Source organism: Mustela lutreola, chromosome 2, assembly GCF_030435805.1.
Source record: "Mustela lutreola isolate mMusLut2 chromosome 2, mMusLut2.pri, whole genome shotgun sequence".
NCBI classification, from domain to species: domain Eukaryota; kingdom Metazoa; phylum Chordata; class Mammalia; order Carnivora; family Mustelidae; genus Mustela; species Mustela lutreola.
Window position 1 is genome coordinate 38,939,987 of NC_081291.1, and position 17,514 is coordinate 38,957,500.

At 44.5% G+C, this 17,514-nt stretch overlaps 1 protein-coding gene and 1 long non-coding RNA gene across 13 annotated transcripts in view; one reads left to right on the forward strand and one right to left on the reverse strand.

Annotated features, from left to right (window-relative positions):
- FOXP1 (forkhead box P1) overlaps window positions 1-17,514 on the reverse strand; it is a 453,072-nt gene that overhangs the window by 241,313 nt on the left and 194,245 nt on the right. For 2 of the 11 annotated variants that reach the window (XM_059161501.1, XM_059161499.1), the window contains exon 1: window positions 1,513-1,659. The exons of the other annotated variants lie outside the window; for them this stretch is intronic. The gene's annotated coding sequence lies outside the window, so the exon portion shown is untranslated. Of the gene's footprint in view, window positions 1-1,512; window positions 1,660-17,514 lie in introns of those variants that run through there. 11 annotated transcript variants of the gene reach the window in all.
- LOC131824129 (uncharacterized) lies at window positions 292-9,790 on the forward strand. 2 transcript variants are annotated; one of them, XR_009350760.1, is made up of 4 exons: window positions 292-524; window positions 2,732-2,851; window positions 4,249-4,307; window positions 5,082-9,790. It is a non-coding gene; the product is annotated as an uncharacterized LOC131824129 (long non-coding RNA). The 2 variants fall into 2 exon arrangements; XR_009350759.1 differs by having other exon boundaries at window positions 4,249-9,790.

The following is a 17,514-nucleotide window of genomic DNA, read 5'->3' on the forward strand; positions in this document are numbered from 1 at the left end:
CCTTAGCAAACTTCCACGGTGTTCGGAAGTCATCAATAGGCGCCGGTAAAAACACCCACCCCTTAAAAGTTACAAATGTCTGTATTTTCAGAATTTCAGCTGCTGTTGGTCATGTTTTCCTTCCCTCCCCGCAGACAGGAGTTTGAGCGCTGTCATCGTAGCCACTGTGGGCAAAAACTATGGAACTTGGAGGGAAGCTGCTCTAGGAAACTGAAGTACAAAGGAGAATGCATAGCCACTCCCTGGCACATTCAACCACACAAGCTCAAATAATTAAACAGAGACCAGAAAGGAGCTTGCCAATCCTGGGCTAGGCTGTTTGCTTTGCTACACGGAAGCCTCAGCAGCTCAGGGTATGACTGGGCCGGGGGGTTCTAGGGAGCTGAATCAAAATGCATTTTTTACAGAACACAACAGAGTTTAAGTTGGAGAATTCACAAGGCCTGCCAAACCTGAATCATTGGAACATTCAAACAACTGAATTGTCACACAGAGCCCCGTAGAATAAAGTGATCGACAACCAGGTCAGTTTTTTTTTTTTTTTTCCATTTCCATATATTATAGAGTTTCATATATATGGGGCCAGGTTCCTAACATCAATTAGTGGTCGCTGTGCATGATGACACACTTCACGTACCTCCGGCTTTTGCCTCCAGCCCCTAACCGCTCTAGTGGCCAAAGCGAACAATATGTTCAGAGCATCATGGCAGCTCAGTGAATGCAAGCTATCAGCGGTCTGCGCTGGCACGTCTCCATTGTGTCCAAGGGACAATTATTTAATTTTATCCTTCAAAAACTTCGGTATGCATACATGTATCTCCCCCCCACCCCCACCCCCGAAAAAGTTGCCTTTACAGACAGATTAACAGGCTTTTCTCTTGATATGAAAGACCACAATTTCTTGAAGGTCATGACCCCCGCTTCTACCCTCACCCCAGTCTGTATTTCATCCTTGTAATTTACAGCAAATGCTAACAGGCCCTGCCCAGTATTGAAACACAACACAAATTCAGAAACAGCAACAAACAATAATTAAAAAAAAAAAAACAAAAAAAAAAAACAAAGATGATGTAAGCTGTTTTCTCTGCTGTTTGCAAAACATGACAAAGGACAGGCTAATGTTTGGTCTTATCTACTGTGACTCCCTCCCGGTGACCAAGGGACAAGAGTCACACACATCAAACTGAACAAAGAGACACAATGTCTCCTTTCCTTAATTAGAAAGGATACAAGGCATAAAACTCATTTTAAAATGAGACAGGTGAGAATACCAGGTAAAAATTAAGACACGAGCTTGTAAAAGCATATCACGTATGTTCACTATATGGTCTCTTCCCACTTAGGACGTCTCCGTACATATCACAGAGAATCGATTCACAATACATTAAACTCAAAGTTAATCTTCCCTTTTCAAACTTGAGCGAGTACCCCCATCACACAGAACATAGGGAGCCCACACAACAACACAGGATACACACACACACACAATAACATAAAATCCAAGGGTTGTACCTTTTGAAGGTGACTTCCTTGTTCATAGCACTAGACTTTTTCTCCTACACCTTCTAAGTCCTTGTTTGCTCCACAAAGAGTTTTCTAGCCATCTGATGTTCTATTGCTAAGCTAGTGGCCTTTCAGGAGAGCTCTCTCCCTTCTGAAAAAAGCAAACAACTGCATAGATATCATTACACTAAGGAAATCTCTTAGAAAAACCAAACAACTTGCTAATCTCTCCAGCCCCTTCATCCAAGCAAAAGATAAGAAAAGCAAACCTAGGTCTGTTTCAACCACATTCCAGGGACAAGTTCCCCTTTTTCTTTCTTTATCAAAATTCTCGTATTTAAGTTTTGTGTGTGTGTGTGTGTTTTTTTTTTTTTTAAATGTGTGTGTGTTTTTTAAACAGACCTTGCAGGATCAACTGCTGCTCGCACCCCGCAAACAAAGCGATATTTGTTTAATAAGGATTGCTGCCATGGGTACAGTAAACAAGGGGCCCAGCATTTGTGTTTATGAACAAACACATCACCTTACAAGAGCAATTTAACATTAACCAGGTGGAATAATCAACAGATTTCATTGGTGACACCAGGGGCAGGAGGAGTGTAAACAGGGTAGGGAGGAGAACGGGGCCACTCTTCGGGAATCAAGGTCGAGGTAAATGCATTACAGAGTAAACAGCTGCAAAGAAGGCAAGATAAACAAACAGTCATTCTTCTGACATTTAGAGAGGCAGAAAGGTTGTATGTAACACAGATCAGCTGCTGACCACCATGAAATCAAACCAGTTGGAGACCAGGCCTGCTTGTTTGCACAATGCCATGTTTGCTTATAAACAACAATTTGCTGTTACCAACCTCGCATTACTCATCATCATATAAGGCCAGAGCAAATCAAGTGAAATCCGGTTAACTCTTTACTGACAACGTTACTCAGAAATAATAATAATAATAGTAGTAATAAGAATAAAGGGATGGCCCCCTTTAAGAAAGAAGAGGTCACCCCCAGATGAAGCAAACAGAGCTCAGTCCATGCCTTTTTACTTCCTGCTTTGTAGATAAAAATAAAGCATCCACATGGTTTAAACTACTAAGGATTGGATTTGGTCACAGCTTTAAAAGACTGGAATGTTTTCATGCTTGAGTAACTCTACATTCATTTCCTGGGCTCTTCCTCTTTTATCAATGAAATATATGGGTCAAACATCAACTGAGATCTTAAATGTTTTTCCTAGAGGGAGAGCTCCCATGTTCCTCCTCGAGCAGTTTCTTGTTCCAAGATACCTTTAAGTACACTGGGTCCACACGCAGATAAATATGTTTCTCAAGGATGCTGCAAAAATCCAACTATCCAGGTATGATTTTTGCCCTTAAAAAACAAGATATAAATAAATTAATCAGGTGATGCTACACAGAGCCGCTCAGGAGTTCAGTGTGTTGGCCTATCAAAGAAATCGGAGGTCTTCGAAAAGGGAATAAGTCAATGTCTCCACTAACAGAAGTGTTATAAAAAAATGTTTCATCTTCAAAAATTCGCTTCGTGGGTAAAGAATGGGTAAAACAGCCTGCTGTATATTATAAGGAAGCTACCATGCTTTATTGGAGATACTATATTTAGGTGTACAACTGACAATTAAAGCATTTTTTAATCCATTTTCACAGATTGTTTAATATTACTAAACTATTTAATTGTGATACATGCAAATGACATCTCTCCATTACTTAATATTTAATAAGCAAAACATGGTGAAAACCAGTTTGGTATTTAGATCTTACATTTATTTTCAGTTAATTAATTTTTTAAAGTTCTGTATTTAGAAAAATACAGTACAGCACAGTAAAGCATTGCTGGAGAACCAAAGCAAAATTTGAAAATGAGAAAATGAAATTTAAAGAAACAAAAAAACCACAACTAAAGACACACTGCAGACGACTGTGGCAATTACTTCAGTAACCTTTGGATTACTGGAATTTCCATCTCTGTCTAACAAATGAAACAAAAATTCAGGGGTCCCCTCTCGCACCCCTGATACCGAGCCCAATTCCACTATAAACTTCTTAACCTTCTCTAGCTGCTCTCACTCCCGCCGCCTCCTTCTACATCTCATCTTTGTTCTGCCACCAGAACGTCCCAGTCACAAAGTAACGAGAGCCTTTTCTTTGGTGTTTTTGTTTTGTTGTGCTGTGGTTTGTTTCCCAAGTCCCTCTCTGCCCACAGTCTCCTTTCCCCAAACCAACGCGGCCCCTAAAACCTCGACAAAGATTGAAGAAGAAATGTCCAATGAGTGCTCCGTGCCCCAGCAGGAGAAATTTTCTCAGGCTCATGGACCTGTAAGCACCGCAAGGACAGGAGGAAGGGACCGTGGCACCTTTCTCCCTTTTATGCCCTAGAAAACCCTCAGGGCCTCGAGCTGTTCCCCTGGCCTGGAGAAGGCAACGCAGCCTCGCTCCTCCCACCAATTAATGAGGATGCAGACCCGCTGATGCCAGAACGGTGTTGGCTAACACGGAGGCTCTTCCTCCAGCGCTCTGGGAACCGTTCTCAAATTCCACCCAGCCGAGAGGAACAGCAGACAAAGAGAAGCCGAGTGCCTTATCTGACGCTCCAGGCAAACACCAGAGAGAAAGAAATGAAGTAAAAGCAGAATGTTGTGCCCCGCGGTCCTTACTCCCCATCTTCCTTACCCCCTACCCGCCCTTCCAGTCTTTTCCGGGAGCTCTCCTGACTTTCATCTGTATTTTCTCTTCCTAGAGCCTAGACGAACTGGACTGCCAGAGAAGGTTCATAAAGAGAGTTTACAATTCTAAAAGGTAATCCAAAGAGCTGAAACCATTTCCCTCAATCAAGTCCAATTGTAAGTAAATCCCAGAGTTTTGAAAGTCCAGCTAAACCTAGGCACATGACCTTACCCCAAGTGAGGATGTGTTATATTCAAAAATAGTTCTACTGATTCTTTACCAAGAACAGGATAAATGATGTACCTTTCTCCTCCGCCTCAGTTGAGTTGGTAAATACCCTAATCCACATCCAATTTCATATGAATGGACCCAGGTTACTTATGTTGTTCCCCAAAGACCCCATGTTATAAGCATTATTTGCAAAATAAAATAACTTTAAGTGAATAAAATAAAATAATTATAAAAGAATCCATTTACTAAGAAGTTTTTTAAATAACCGGTGTGATCACCTCTTTCAAAAACTGAAAACAGTCCCACGGAACTCTGGGTGGACCCAAGTGTGGCAAGGACTGATTTGTTCCTGCCACATACGTATCTTCTCTGGGATGAAAATCCCACAAGCGTGGAGATTCTCAGAGTGGTCATGGCACCTGAGTGGACACTCGAGCCAGCATCCAAGGCTCCAACATTCATTTCGACTTTCATGTTCATGATTTCTGCCATCTCCCTCTATACCTCCACCAATGCTATTTTTAAAATTTATTCACTTTTGACAAACATATAAATCTATTGCAGAGGAAACTTTGTATCATTTCGTCAAATGGAAAGCCAGTGTGTATCCCTTTATAGAAGAGAAAGAATTTATAATAAATGTAATACAACCCAACCAATGTTATTAAATTCCAGCTAGATCCTGCTGTCCACAAAGGCTCTGAGCGGGAGCCATGTTCTTTCTTTGTTAAATAATGAGCTTACAACTGGAAGAGAGAGATTAAAGACATACTAGTACCAAATGGAAACTTTCTCCTTGGCTTTATCGGAAGGATTAAAACCGAATGAAAATGGAATTGCTTCAACATCAAATCGCAATAATGAGAACTGGTGAATGATTTATGAACCACCTAAAAATCCTCTTCCAACACACCAGTGAGTGGTACGAGCTTCCGTACTGGGGAACTGGGCACGAGGAGACTTAAGAGACCTCTCTGCGGACTAGGTTGTATCCCTGACTCCAGAGTACGGCACTCCTAATGATGACAGCCTACCGTGTACACACATGGCAGTAGAGAAATAATCAACAGACTAGACTTTCTATTCTTGGCCCCCAAAGCAAGAGGGCTCCTGTGCCATGGGTTGTTAAGCCTGCAGAAGACAGCAGAAAAATTAGACTGGCAGATCCAACGTCAGCCTCCCTCCCAGGCCTGCCTTTGCCCACACCATCGAGGACCAGCTCCGCGGCCGCTTACATGCAGCTGCCTTTCTACAACCTAAGTTCAGAGTTTACTCAGTTACCAATGAACTACTATAGGATAAATACTGGAAGCATATCATTCAAATGCTTTATTGGTCAAAAAGATGGATGCTTTTATTAGTCCAACCTTTTTTGTAATGGAGTGCCACTGATGACCCAGCATTAGCCTCATTCCCTGCTATTAATCACACTTCTAAGAGCTCATTTTGCCTTAAAATCTTAAGAAATTGCTATAATTTAAAGACATGGTGTCTACATAATGGGAAATGCCTCATAATTGTATCATTTCACAAAATACAGTATTTTTTATGGGAACAATGACCATGATGCTAAGGTATTGCAAAATGGGAATCATTTATATATATAAAAGAAAAGTGAGATGTAAGCTGTCTTTGTATTTGTGGCTTCCCACATCTGTACACTTTAATCATTACCTTTGGGAGGCTGATTAATCGAAAAGCACAGGCATATACACCATTTACGGAGTTAAAAGCAAAATAACATCCCCAAACAAATGAAAAATATCAATGAAAGGGAGAAAACCTAATGTACAAAGATAGAAGAGATGTGAAAACACATCGTGTGCTCTAAGGAAATTTCATCAGTGGTATATTCCTTATTCATCATCTATAATTCCTGGGCCTTGTCTGTCCACGCCAAGAGAACTAAAGCAAGCTCTTCAAATAAGTGACTTCAGGACAAACTACAGGTATCTGCCAATTTACTTTCAGTATTATTTCAATAATATAATGATGCCCTTAGCTTGTAAGTCCTCATCTCATTAAACCACCCTTCATGAACATTAAGCACAGCCGAATACTATAAAAGAAAGCATATTTGAAAGAGTGTTTCAAAATACAGAGCTAAAATAAATCTTTTTAAAAGTGACCCTTCAATTTTTACTACTACACAATTAGAACACAACATATGCAAATCCTCAAATCCTGCATCCACACAAAAATGGTGACATTATGTTACGTGATGAACGAAGGGTAGGCTCCAATCAGGCACAAAGATTATGAATAGGTTTGGTGTTGAATGGCTGTGGAGAACAGACCATCAGTCAGCCTTAAGAGAAGAATGTGGGATCATCCTACAGTTAGCAAGGGTCAACTCAGAAACTGTGCAACAGCCAGAGGCTGGAGACCAGGGTTAGGTGGGGCTGAGTATCAGAGGGCTCAGTGATTACATCATCGGAACTCCAGTGAGAGGCCCCTGCTAGCAGAGATAAGCTCCCCCATGTGGTGTCAGATGGTCACCGTAAATACCTAGTTCTTGCACCCCCTGCTCTGAATTGTGAAAAGGCCAACTTCTCTCCCTATTTCTCAAGAGCTAGAGGGAAGTGCTGACCCAGAGAGGATATTTAGGAAAAAGCTGTCATAGACATGCCAGGGAGAAGGGTAGATTCTGAGGTGCCCAGGATAGGTAGAGTGGGCACCAATGGCAAGTTGTTGATGCATGCCTCCCTTCCCACACTGGGTGTGGGGGCCATTGGATGGCTATAGAGTTGACAGTGGGACCATCTGATGTCTGGTGACCTCAGACTCTCTAAAGGACTTGGCATCTCTGTGGTCAATGTGAGCGGTGGGGAGACTGGACATCTTTAGAGCAGAACCATGGTCGGTAGAAAGGTATGAGATTTCTAATGGAGACAACAGGGCCCGTTAGCAATATCGATACCTGAATTAAGATTCTCACAGCCCATGGATAACCAACTGTTGGGTGGGGCCAGTGTATTTACTGAAGAGAACTTTCCTTAGGAGACCAGTCCAGGTGCAAGCACTCGGTCTCAAGGCAAGGCTTTCCAGAGAGAACCACGTAGGCCTCCAACAGATAAGAAGTTAACGCCTTTTACACTGCAACTGTGGGACAGACTGGCCTCAGCTACACAAAGCATGGTGCTATGGAGAGGAGCGTGGGTGTCACCAGGGAGCGTGTTACAAATGCAAATTCTCAGACCCATTTCATTTGTGACAATCTATATTTTGATCACACCCCCTCCAGGTGAGTCACAAGCACATTAAAGTTTGAGAAGCCACCAGACCAGACATACTCGAACGTGATTTCCCACTCTGCCAACCTGAAGGTTTCAACAAGCCACCCAACCACTCTATCTTTCCATTTCCCCTTCCCTAAAACCATACCATTCTGCTTTTGGGTTCACTCACCCGTCTGAGCAGTATTTATTTTGTACCTAACATGTGTCAGGACCCTGTATTAAGTGTTGGGGCAACAATAGGGAACAAAGACTGATAAGATCCATCAACATGGAGGTGACTGTCTTATGGGGAAGACACACATTAATCAATTAGTCATATAAATAAGTGGAGATTAGAACAGTGGTAAGTGCTACTGTGAAAAATGCATAGTGCTCTTAGAGCACGCAAAGCTAATATATGTAAAGTGCCTTGTATGTAGTAGGTATTCAATAAATCACAGTGATTATGAGTAGCCCATAAAACCCAGATCTTTGGGAAGCCACTAAAAAACTCCCAAGTGCAGAATACTCTTCTCCCACCATAAAACGAGCCTAAAGTAGGACTGTGTTGTCAGTTAAATTATTTTTTAGCATGTTTTCCTGCTTTTTCCTAGCTCTATGAGGAATACGACGCCCTTAAAGTCAACATTTCTTCTAATGCCAACTTAGAGAACAACATTAACTTTCCAGGTTATTGTTAAGAATTAGCTCTTGTTTACCGAGTTGTACTTACAGGCAAAATGCAGAGCAGGGCAGAGGGTGATACTGCCTATCAGCCTTGTTCTAAGCATCTATTGATTATCATTTGAAAGCCTGGATACACAAAGACAAATCTTCATTTGGCTTTCAAGCAGCATTTCTTTGTATATGTAGTTTGCTGAAGTCTAGAAAAAGTCCACGCTAATCACCGCAGGTAGGATTAGCAACCCATACCTTATACAGTGGACACCACTTGTTAATTATTAGTGTACCTAGCACATGTCTATCCAGTGGGGAAGCTGGACTGAACAGGAATGGGAGAACGTCCACAACCAAACCCACAGCACTGAGGATGCCCGCCCTAGGAGTTGAATGACCAGAGTCCGCCCCATTGAATAGGAAGCTCTCATAGCCTTACAGCTGGGTGTGCTCAAGTGTTCCTTAAAACAGCCCTCCGAAGTCTGCCAGGCCTTTCCTTTGCTCATTCCCCATGAATTCACGAACTTCAAATAAAAATTTGAAATATGGTGTAATAGCTCTCCCTGTTTGTACAAGTGAGGGGGTTTTTCCAAAAGCTGGCTTCCTTGCAACAGGTGGATATGGATGATGGGAGACTTCTGACCTCCTTTGTATCAGAATGACGCTGATCAGAGAATAGAAAACAACAACTGATCTGAAAAAGAGAAGTATGTGCATGTGAAATGTGGTTCCTGTTAAGACTTTCAGGTCTTAACATACAGGAGCTGAATGATACAAACATCAGCTCACACCTCAGAGCATTCGTTTGAATTTTTGTAACTGGATGCGTTGTTAGATGGGCTAGAACAGAGCCTCTGGCTGCTGGGCTTACTGGTCAAAAATGGGTGGTTTCCATTTATTATTGCCTGGAATAAGAGACATCTTTAGGCCAACTGTAAAAGACACTTTACTACCGGAAACAAACTAAGGGTTGTTGGAGGGGTGGTGGGTGGGGGGGTGGGGAATGCGGTAACTGGGAGACGGGCAGTAGGGAGGGTATTTGATGGAATGACCCCTGCGTGTTTCATGCAACTGATGAATCACTGAATTCTCCCCTGAAACTAATGATACACTATGCTAACTAAATTGCACTTAAACAGAAAGATAAATAAAATGTCTAAAAAGGCTATATCTTTAGGATAATTTCTGTTGGCTCCAACTACTAAAAATGCAAAGTAGGAGGGAAAAAGATATCCCATAGATGACTTTTGGCAGTATTCTGGAGACCCTGTGCTTGCCACAAGGCAGGGAAAGAGATGCTCCTGGGAAACCAGAGAGGCTGCTAACCAGGCTACAATGCACAAGACAGCTCCCACGTCTAGTCCCCTGTGCCAAAAGCGTCACGGTTGAGAAAAATGTTCTATGTGCATTTGTACTGTTTTTTTTTATGGGATCAAAGCAATGAGTCCTATTTCTTGTTCAATAATAAATTTATAACGTGCCTTAAAATTTTAATGACTCGTGATTTTTTGCTTGCATTTCTACTTCATAAATACTATACCCTATACCGAATGGAGCCCCTATTAGGGGTCAGGTTAGGCAAGACGCAGGTGACCCCCGGGAATTTGAATGGAGTACTGTATTTGAAGAGGTTAGGCCTGAGGAGGGTGTGGAGGGGCCGGGGCGTGGGTGTGCTCCCCGGAGGATGGGAGGAGCCGGCAAGGGGAAGTGGCTTGCCTAAAAATGCAGAGTGGAGGCAGAACCTTAACCTTAACCTTCTCAGGAAGCGGGCAGGGCTGGGGAAGGGGAGCCTTCTAGAATACGGATAGAAGGGCCCACGGTGCAGGGAGCTCAAGCAAGGAAATCAATTATGGAGCTTGAATCCAGTGCTGACAGAGGTGGTAAAGGTGGGGACAGAAAGACGGCTGGACCTCGCTCCCACCTTCCCCTCCCTGCTCCCCCAGTGAGCACCTGCTCCATCGCCCTGGAAGTCTTCCTCCCCCAGTGGTCCCCTCTCCCCTCTCCCTTGCCCTCTGTAAGGTGTGCTTGCCCATCTGAACACAGTTCTCCTCAACGTCAAGCGTCTCTCAGCTCCCTCCTGCCGTCTCCTCCCTTCTAGCGCCATGACGGAAGGCCCTGTACCTCACTGTCTCCACTTCCTGCCTCCCACTGGTTCCCCAGCCCACAGGGAGCTGGCTTCTGCCCCACCTCTCCTCTCCCCCAAAAATAATCCTACCGCAATTGCTAATGAGCGTGGAGGGGCTCAAGTCAATTGACACTTTTCAATCCTTACCTCACTTGACCTCTCACAACACACTACACCGTCATTCATATTGTTTCTCTCTCAAATACAAAATTCTCTCCTCTCTGCCTCCGGGTCTTCCTGCTCTGAGCGGTTCTCTGCCTACACATCTGGTGGCTCCTTCTCACTTTTTAATGAGCTTTAACGTCCCCTGCTCATTCTTAAATGTTTCACCTTGCCTAGAGTTCCATCCTTGGTGCTCCCAAACGCTAAAGCTAAGGGCGGAAAACTTTTTCCGGAAACGGCCGAAAAGCTGCTTTTTGTGACACATTGTACGCCACAAGGTCTGTGTCCCAACTCCTCAGAGCAGTACTTCTGCTGGGGCACAAACGCAGCCAGGAATAAAAATGGACAAATGAGTGTGGCTGAGTTCTGGTAAGATAGGAGGCAGCTGGGTTTGGCACACAGGACTGTTGTTTGCTGACCCCTGACCCCTGGAAGGCCTTATCCTTCCCGTGCCTTCGCCTCATGTCTGCCTCTACCCTGTGACTCCCAAATCATTTTTGCCAACCAAACTATCTTCCCAGAGCTGCAGACCCCTACTCCTACAACCTTCTGGACATTTCTACCTTGATGTCCTAAAACAACCTTGAGCTCATCTCAAACTGGGGTCACCTACTTCTTCTCCATCCAAACCCAAGCCAGAGGTTTTCAGGGAAAGGGATTCACATTCCAAATCGGGAATTATCTGACGGTCTTCCTTCTCTTTGATTTCCCATATTAGCAATTCCCATCCACTGCCCCTTCTATTTATGTTAGTAATATCTCACTTCTCCACACCTCTGCTTTGAAGCAGGCCACCATCCCGCTGTGACTCCAAATTAACCCATATCCTCGGCTGGCCACACAGTAGCACGTCTGATCCTGTCACCTCTCTTGTTTCCATGGGTCTCTACGGCCTCAAGAGGGGAGTCCCACAAGCAACACGAAAACGTCACTGGCCACATGAGGCCTATTCAGCACTTAGAATCTGTCCAGCGCAACAGAACTGGATTTTTAATACATGTGCAATTTTAATGCAAATTAGCTTAAATTTACATTTTAAAAATGATCCTCGGTTCCACTACTGGAAAACTTTTAAGTACGTGTTGAACAACTTGGGTATGTGAAGCTCCTAATCTATTTATTCAATGATGAGTTTTGTGAAATTTAAATCCAGATCAAGTATTTCTGATGAAATTTTAACATCCAAAATGAGATGATTTTTCAGACTTAGTATGCAAGACAAGACTGTAGAATGTGTCTTTCATAAATTTTTAATACTGATTATATGTTGGAATATTTTGGATAGATTGGATTAAATAAAGTACTATTATAATTTACGCCAGATTCTTTCTCACCTTTTGAAATGTGGCTAATAGAAAACATAAAATCCTTCCAAGGTTCTTTTATTTCTGTTGCACGGCACTGGCCTAGGCACACAGCTCCTCATGATCTGGCTGTCCCACTACCCTCTGTCTCGCTTCTCCTTCCCTCTCTAAAATGTGGCCACCCTCAAGAAGGAACTCTAATGTCTCTGTACCTGTAGCCACAGGCTCCCTCTACCTCTGTACCCTGCCATGAATCTTTAAGGAGCTAAATCCTATTGAATCTCAAAATTCAGTTCAAGCCAAGAAGCTTTTACAGACTACCTTCCCCACCAAGGGTAGGCATTCTCCCACAGGGTCTCATCAAGTTTTGTACTAAACTTTTGCAGAGCAATCAGTACACTGCATTCTAATTTTCGGAATGCTTAACTGTAAGCCAGGGATCGTGTTTTGTACCCAACAGGGTACTAGGCAGTTTGATAAATAATTCAATGCCAGATGAATGAATGAATGAGATACTGTGCCACTAGAACTGATAAGCTGGGAGTTGATTCTAAGGGCTTAGCCGGCATCAATGAAGGTTCTCAGATTTCTAGCCCACGTAATTGGGAGAATAATGATGCTCTTGTGAGAACAGCCAAGTGAGGGGAAAAGGTTGCTCTCAGGAGAGAAACAGAAGTGAAAACACAGGCTGGTGGGGAGCCATTAGTACAGAGGCCACAGTTCAAAGGAGGTGGATAAGACTGAGAGGGGAGGGGAAAGGTCCTAGTCAATTCTTATATTTAGGAAACAGGAAGAGAGACATTTACTGAGTGCTAAGTTCTATCCTCACAGTTACTCTGTGGGGTCCATATAACCTCCACTTTTAAAGAAGAAAACACCAAAGATTGGAAAGTATTAATATACATACACACATGAAGCTAGTAGACAAGGATTCAAACATCAAAGACATCCAGTCTCTGTCCATTACACTACAGAGGCGCGGTCAGGGACAGAGCTCTCGAGAGTGACACAGAAGGTAGAAGGGAGTTTCAAGAAGGAAGGGGTGGTTGGTGGTTTCAAGTGGTTTAGAGAGCCGGAGTTTGATAAGATGACAGAGAAGGCAAGAGGGAATTCCCCACCCAACATCAAGCATCTTCATCCTTCTTCCCTTTTCTCTTTTCCTTCTGAGATTAAGAGGGTGTTCATCTTCTCCAATCCTAAACCCAGACCCTCACCCACCAACTACCATCTCGTCAACACTAACCCCCTCTCTACGGGCTCCCTCACTGTAACCTCTACATATATCCAAGGTATTCGGACCCAAAATAGTCATTTTCAGGGTACCTGTCTGCTCTTGCTTTGCCCACCCTTCAACCTCCTTCTCCTATTCAGGTAAGCATCTTGAAAGGCTTTGGTCTCCCAAGTTTTTATCTCCTACTTTCAACTGTCTGTACCGTGGATTCTCCATTTTTCAGGCTAGGGTAGTTCCTAAGCTCTGCAGCCAATTAGAATGAAGGGCTTCACCCAGATCCAGCGCAAGAAGGGCTGGGGTAGAACCCTGGAGGCAGCATTTGTGACAGACAGACCAGGGGATGTGTGACTTTACTATCACTAACCACACATTCAATACTGCTGCTCTGTAAGATTCCCCCGTACCCTGTATATTTGCTTTACGCCCCCTGCCCCATTCCCTAATTACTCCAGATTGCATCCCTGACTACTTCTCTCTTTATTGGTTATTCCCACCACTTAAAGTTCATTAGATTCCTTAAAATTCCTTAGATTCCTTCCAACATGTGCAAAACTAAACCATCTTTCCTCAAAACTGCTCCCTTCCTTGATCAGGAAAAAGTTACTGTCATCTCTTTGCACGCTTAGTTGTCCACAGCGACCTGGTCTTTTTTAGTCTTGTGTGTCAGACTTATTATTCCCTTTCTCTCCCTCATCCCCATGGCCATCCAATGGCCATCACCTCTCGCCTGCAATACTCAGTGACCTTCTGCCACTACCATATCTATCATTTCAAAACAAAAGCCAATCTCATCAGGCCACTCCCTGGCTTGCAAACCTCCCAAACTCCCCTGGTCTCAGGGGATAATCTCAATTCCTTTGCTTGGAGAAAAGGCCCCTTGTATAACTTCCCAGACTTCTTTCCTCCCACCCTTTCCACTGACCCGACACTACTCTCCATTACTTGCTGCTTCCCTTTTGTATTTCTTCATATGCTATTCTCTTCTTGCTGGAGACCCCCTTTCTACGATTGCGGTCCATAAACAATGAATGCTTGGAAACCCAGCTCAAATGTTACTTTTAGAGAGGAGATATACTTCTCCCTAAGTACTCTAGATGAACTTTATTTTTATGTTGGCCAAAGATCGGGCATATTTTATCATGATTCTGACTAAACATGTCCTCCCCCTAGGTCAAGAATATCCTATCACTGCTTGACTAAACCCTAACAATACTGGACACTGACCATCCAAAAGCTTGCTGAATGAATGACTAGGGTCATGAGCTATGGAAGGACACAGAGTCTACATATGAGTAATTGATTACACCGCCAGGAATATGGCAGCTGCTCAAAAAACTGAGAATTCCTTCCATTTTGCAGACTAAGGAGATGATCAGAGAAGAAAACATGCTGCAAATTCTGAGTCTCAAGAAGGGACGTTTCATGAGTCACGTGACCCCCACCTTGACAGTAAAAAGGAAAATTAGATCGTCTACTGGGATGGAATGTTGGCATATGGAGACACACGCATTAGTAGTGTGTCGTCGGTGTGGTCAATGGCAGAAATCAGAAAGCACACACACTGGGGCTGAGGAGCCCAGGAGGACTTGCTTCATGGAGTCCGGAATGCAGAGCTGCCAACAAGGCATGGTTCTGAGAGCACCCCCAGGAGTGTGAGTGTGTGTGTGTGTGTGTTCGCTTCTGGGACAATACCAGCGGGTCGCCAAGGCCAAAACTGTGGAGGGAGAGAGGATAACGGGGAGGGAGCAAGAAAGAGACAGGACAGAGCATACTACAGAAATGGTACATGATGGATTCTGTGCTGGCTGGGGAAGAAAAGGACACACAGGATGGAGACAATGAAGACCACTGATTCAAGGGAACTGAGTGGTAATTGAATGGGAAGACGAGGGGCCAGGGGAGGGCGGGACGCACCTGGGTGAGGCACGTGTTATGAAAAGCAGTGAGGTTTAGACAAGCTTCTGAAGTCACTCAGGAGGTAGAAGGGGAAAGACTGGCCCTTCACAGTGACACACAGTAGGTGTTCAGGAGACGTGTGCAGAATAAATGAGTCCGTGACCGTATGGGATGGAAGCATCCCCTCACCCAGCCATCCCATTTGAGCTGCCAGCATCTAATTTATCATGAAGCTCATTAGAAAATAATCACACATTAGCAGTGTATGCCAAGGACACCCCACAGACTAGTTGTTTTGACAAGGTTATAGTTGACATTATTCTAACGCGATCATGTACGTGATACACGTTAAGAGTCAGAAATAGCTCCAAAGGTGCCCAAACCTGGCCGGGCCTGGCACGCTGCAGTCAGAGAGTCAGTCTGCCCGTCTCTCTTGAATGAAGGAAGGAAGGAAGGAAGGAAGACATCAGTGGAAGAACGGAGGACAGAATATATATTATTTATCTATAGTAAATACCAGCTACCTCTCAAAACTCCTCCCCCGAGGAACACTAGTCCGTGAACCCAGATTCAACCAGCAGATTAGAAAGAAGAGCTATGGCACCTTGTGCCTCAAAAATTTAGATGACACAAAGGGACTAGCTGGGAGGTGGCAGCGTGTGAAGGTGCCTGGTTTCTGTTGCCTGCCACGGTCTTACAATACATTTGCCGCATAAATGCTAACTGCCAATCCCCTTTGCCTGGGTAGCCACGGTTTAGAAGTCGTTCAGTCTGATGCGCAATGAGCTCTCCGCGTAATGCTGCTTCCTTCGTGAACTACTACTAGTGCAGCTCAATTCTCTGAACAACTGGGAAGGCAACAGAGCTGATAAGAGAATTAATGCTTTCTTTCCAAATCACATCATCTAGGATAATAAAAGCATGTTAGACAAATAACTCTTAAAAGAAGTAGGAGAAAAACAGTTTAACATGAAGCTCTAAGCTATATTGATGTTTATAAGCATTACGGGGTGGGAGAAGAAAACTTCAGAGCTAAGTCGTAATTGCTAATGCTACGGATTTGTTCCCTGCAGAATTCTCCGAGATAAACACAGATTTGCATATTTGGAAGGTATTTTGTCTGTTAAACATTCCTGTTACTGTAAAGGATTTTTCTTTACCAGGAGTAGCTAGCTATTTTTCACTACTCATTTCCAATTCTCTGCCCACTTGCTTCCCCTATCCAGCATTCTGGGATTTCTTCCTCTAACAGTGATGCTGGGGGAGAGATCTGAACCATGAGGTTGTGTACAAAAACCCCATCATAACTACAGAGAGCAAAGGGATGCGAAAGAATTTCAGTGCAGGGCAAGAACGGGCACGGAAAACAGTGCCAACCACAGCGGCTCAGGGTGGGCTAAGAAAAATCATGTCTTCGGATATTTAGGCAGTCTTTACTTTAAGCTCCCAAAAAACCGTGACCTTATAGAAACACAGGATGGTTTCACAGATGGAACCTAGTGGTTCTAAGTTTTCAAAAACCGGCCAGAGAGGGGGTGGGGGTAGAGACACAACTTTGTCGATGGCCCTCTTTTTACAGGTAACTCGACTTGACACATCAAGGTCATGGGCACGTTTTTGGCAGCCTGTGATGCTGGACTCCTCTGGGGAGACAGAGTTTAAATTACACTGATTTTAATCTTCCCATTTACTGGAGCTAACCAAAGTCCCTCTGGTTAGAAACCTGGGTGTCTCCCTTTGTCTGGCAAGGTCTGAACGGGTAACAATCTCGGGGATCTTTTCTGTAGGCAAGGCTGGGTTCTTCAAAGTGCGGATTCCTGCTCTGAGTCTGATGGATAACGCTGACACTGGAGAGCGCTCAGCAGGCCCGGGCTAGATTCCTGGCAGCCTCAGAGCCCTGCTCTAGCTGAGGCCATCCTTAGAAATACTAGCTCCGGGGCAGGGGCCTCGGCCCAGCATGGGTGAGGTCGGGGTCTGCCCTGGGGTTCCCGTTTCCTTTCCTGGGGTTCCCTCTCTCTTCCTCCTTCCCTCCACGCATCTTTCCCCTTCTCTCTTCCGCTCTTCTCTCCTCGCAGTGAGCCAGTGCCTCCCTCCCTCTGTCCCCCTCTCCCTTCATCTTTCTGTCCACCTTTGTCTCCCCTCCCTCTCTGCCTCCCACCACCTGGGCCACGCAGTCTCTGGGCGTGTGCACCGCAGTGAGCTGTCACCAGCCAGAAAGAGGGCCTGGGACAGTTGCACTGGTCAGACTGGGGTAGGAGCCAAAGCACGCAGGATGTCAGACAGCAGCTGACAGTCCCCTCTGATGACAGGGCAGGGTGAGCAGGACGTTTCTGGTTTGGCTGTGGGTGGGGAGAGTCATTCTGGTCTTCGTGGTATTGGTGGTGCTGGGGCCCCCCGGACCACATGAGAAGGCCGGTGTGGTTCCCGCGCTGCCGTGGCTCTCACGCTCTTACTCAGCCTTCCCCTGATGCACGGGTGGCTCGGAACCCATTGC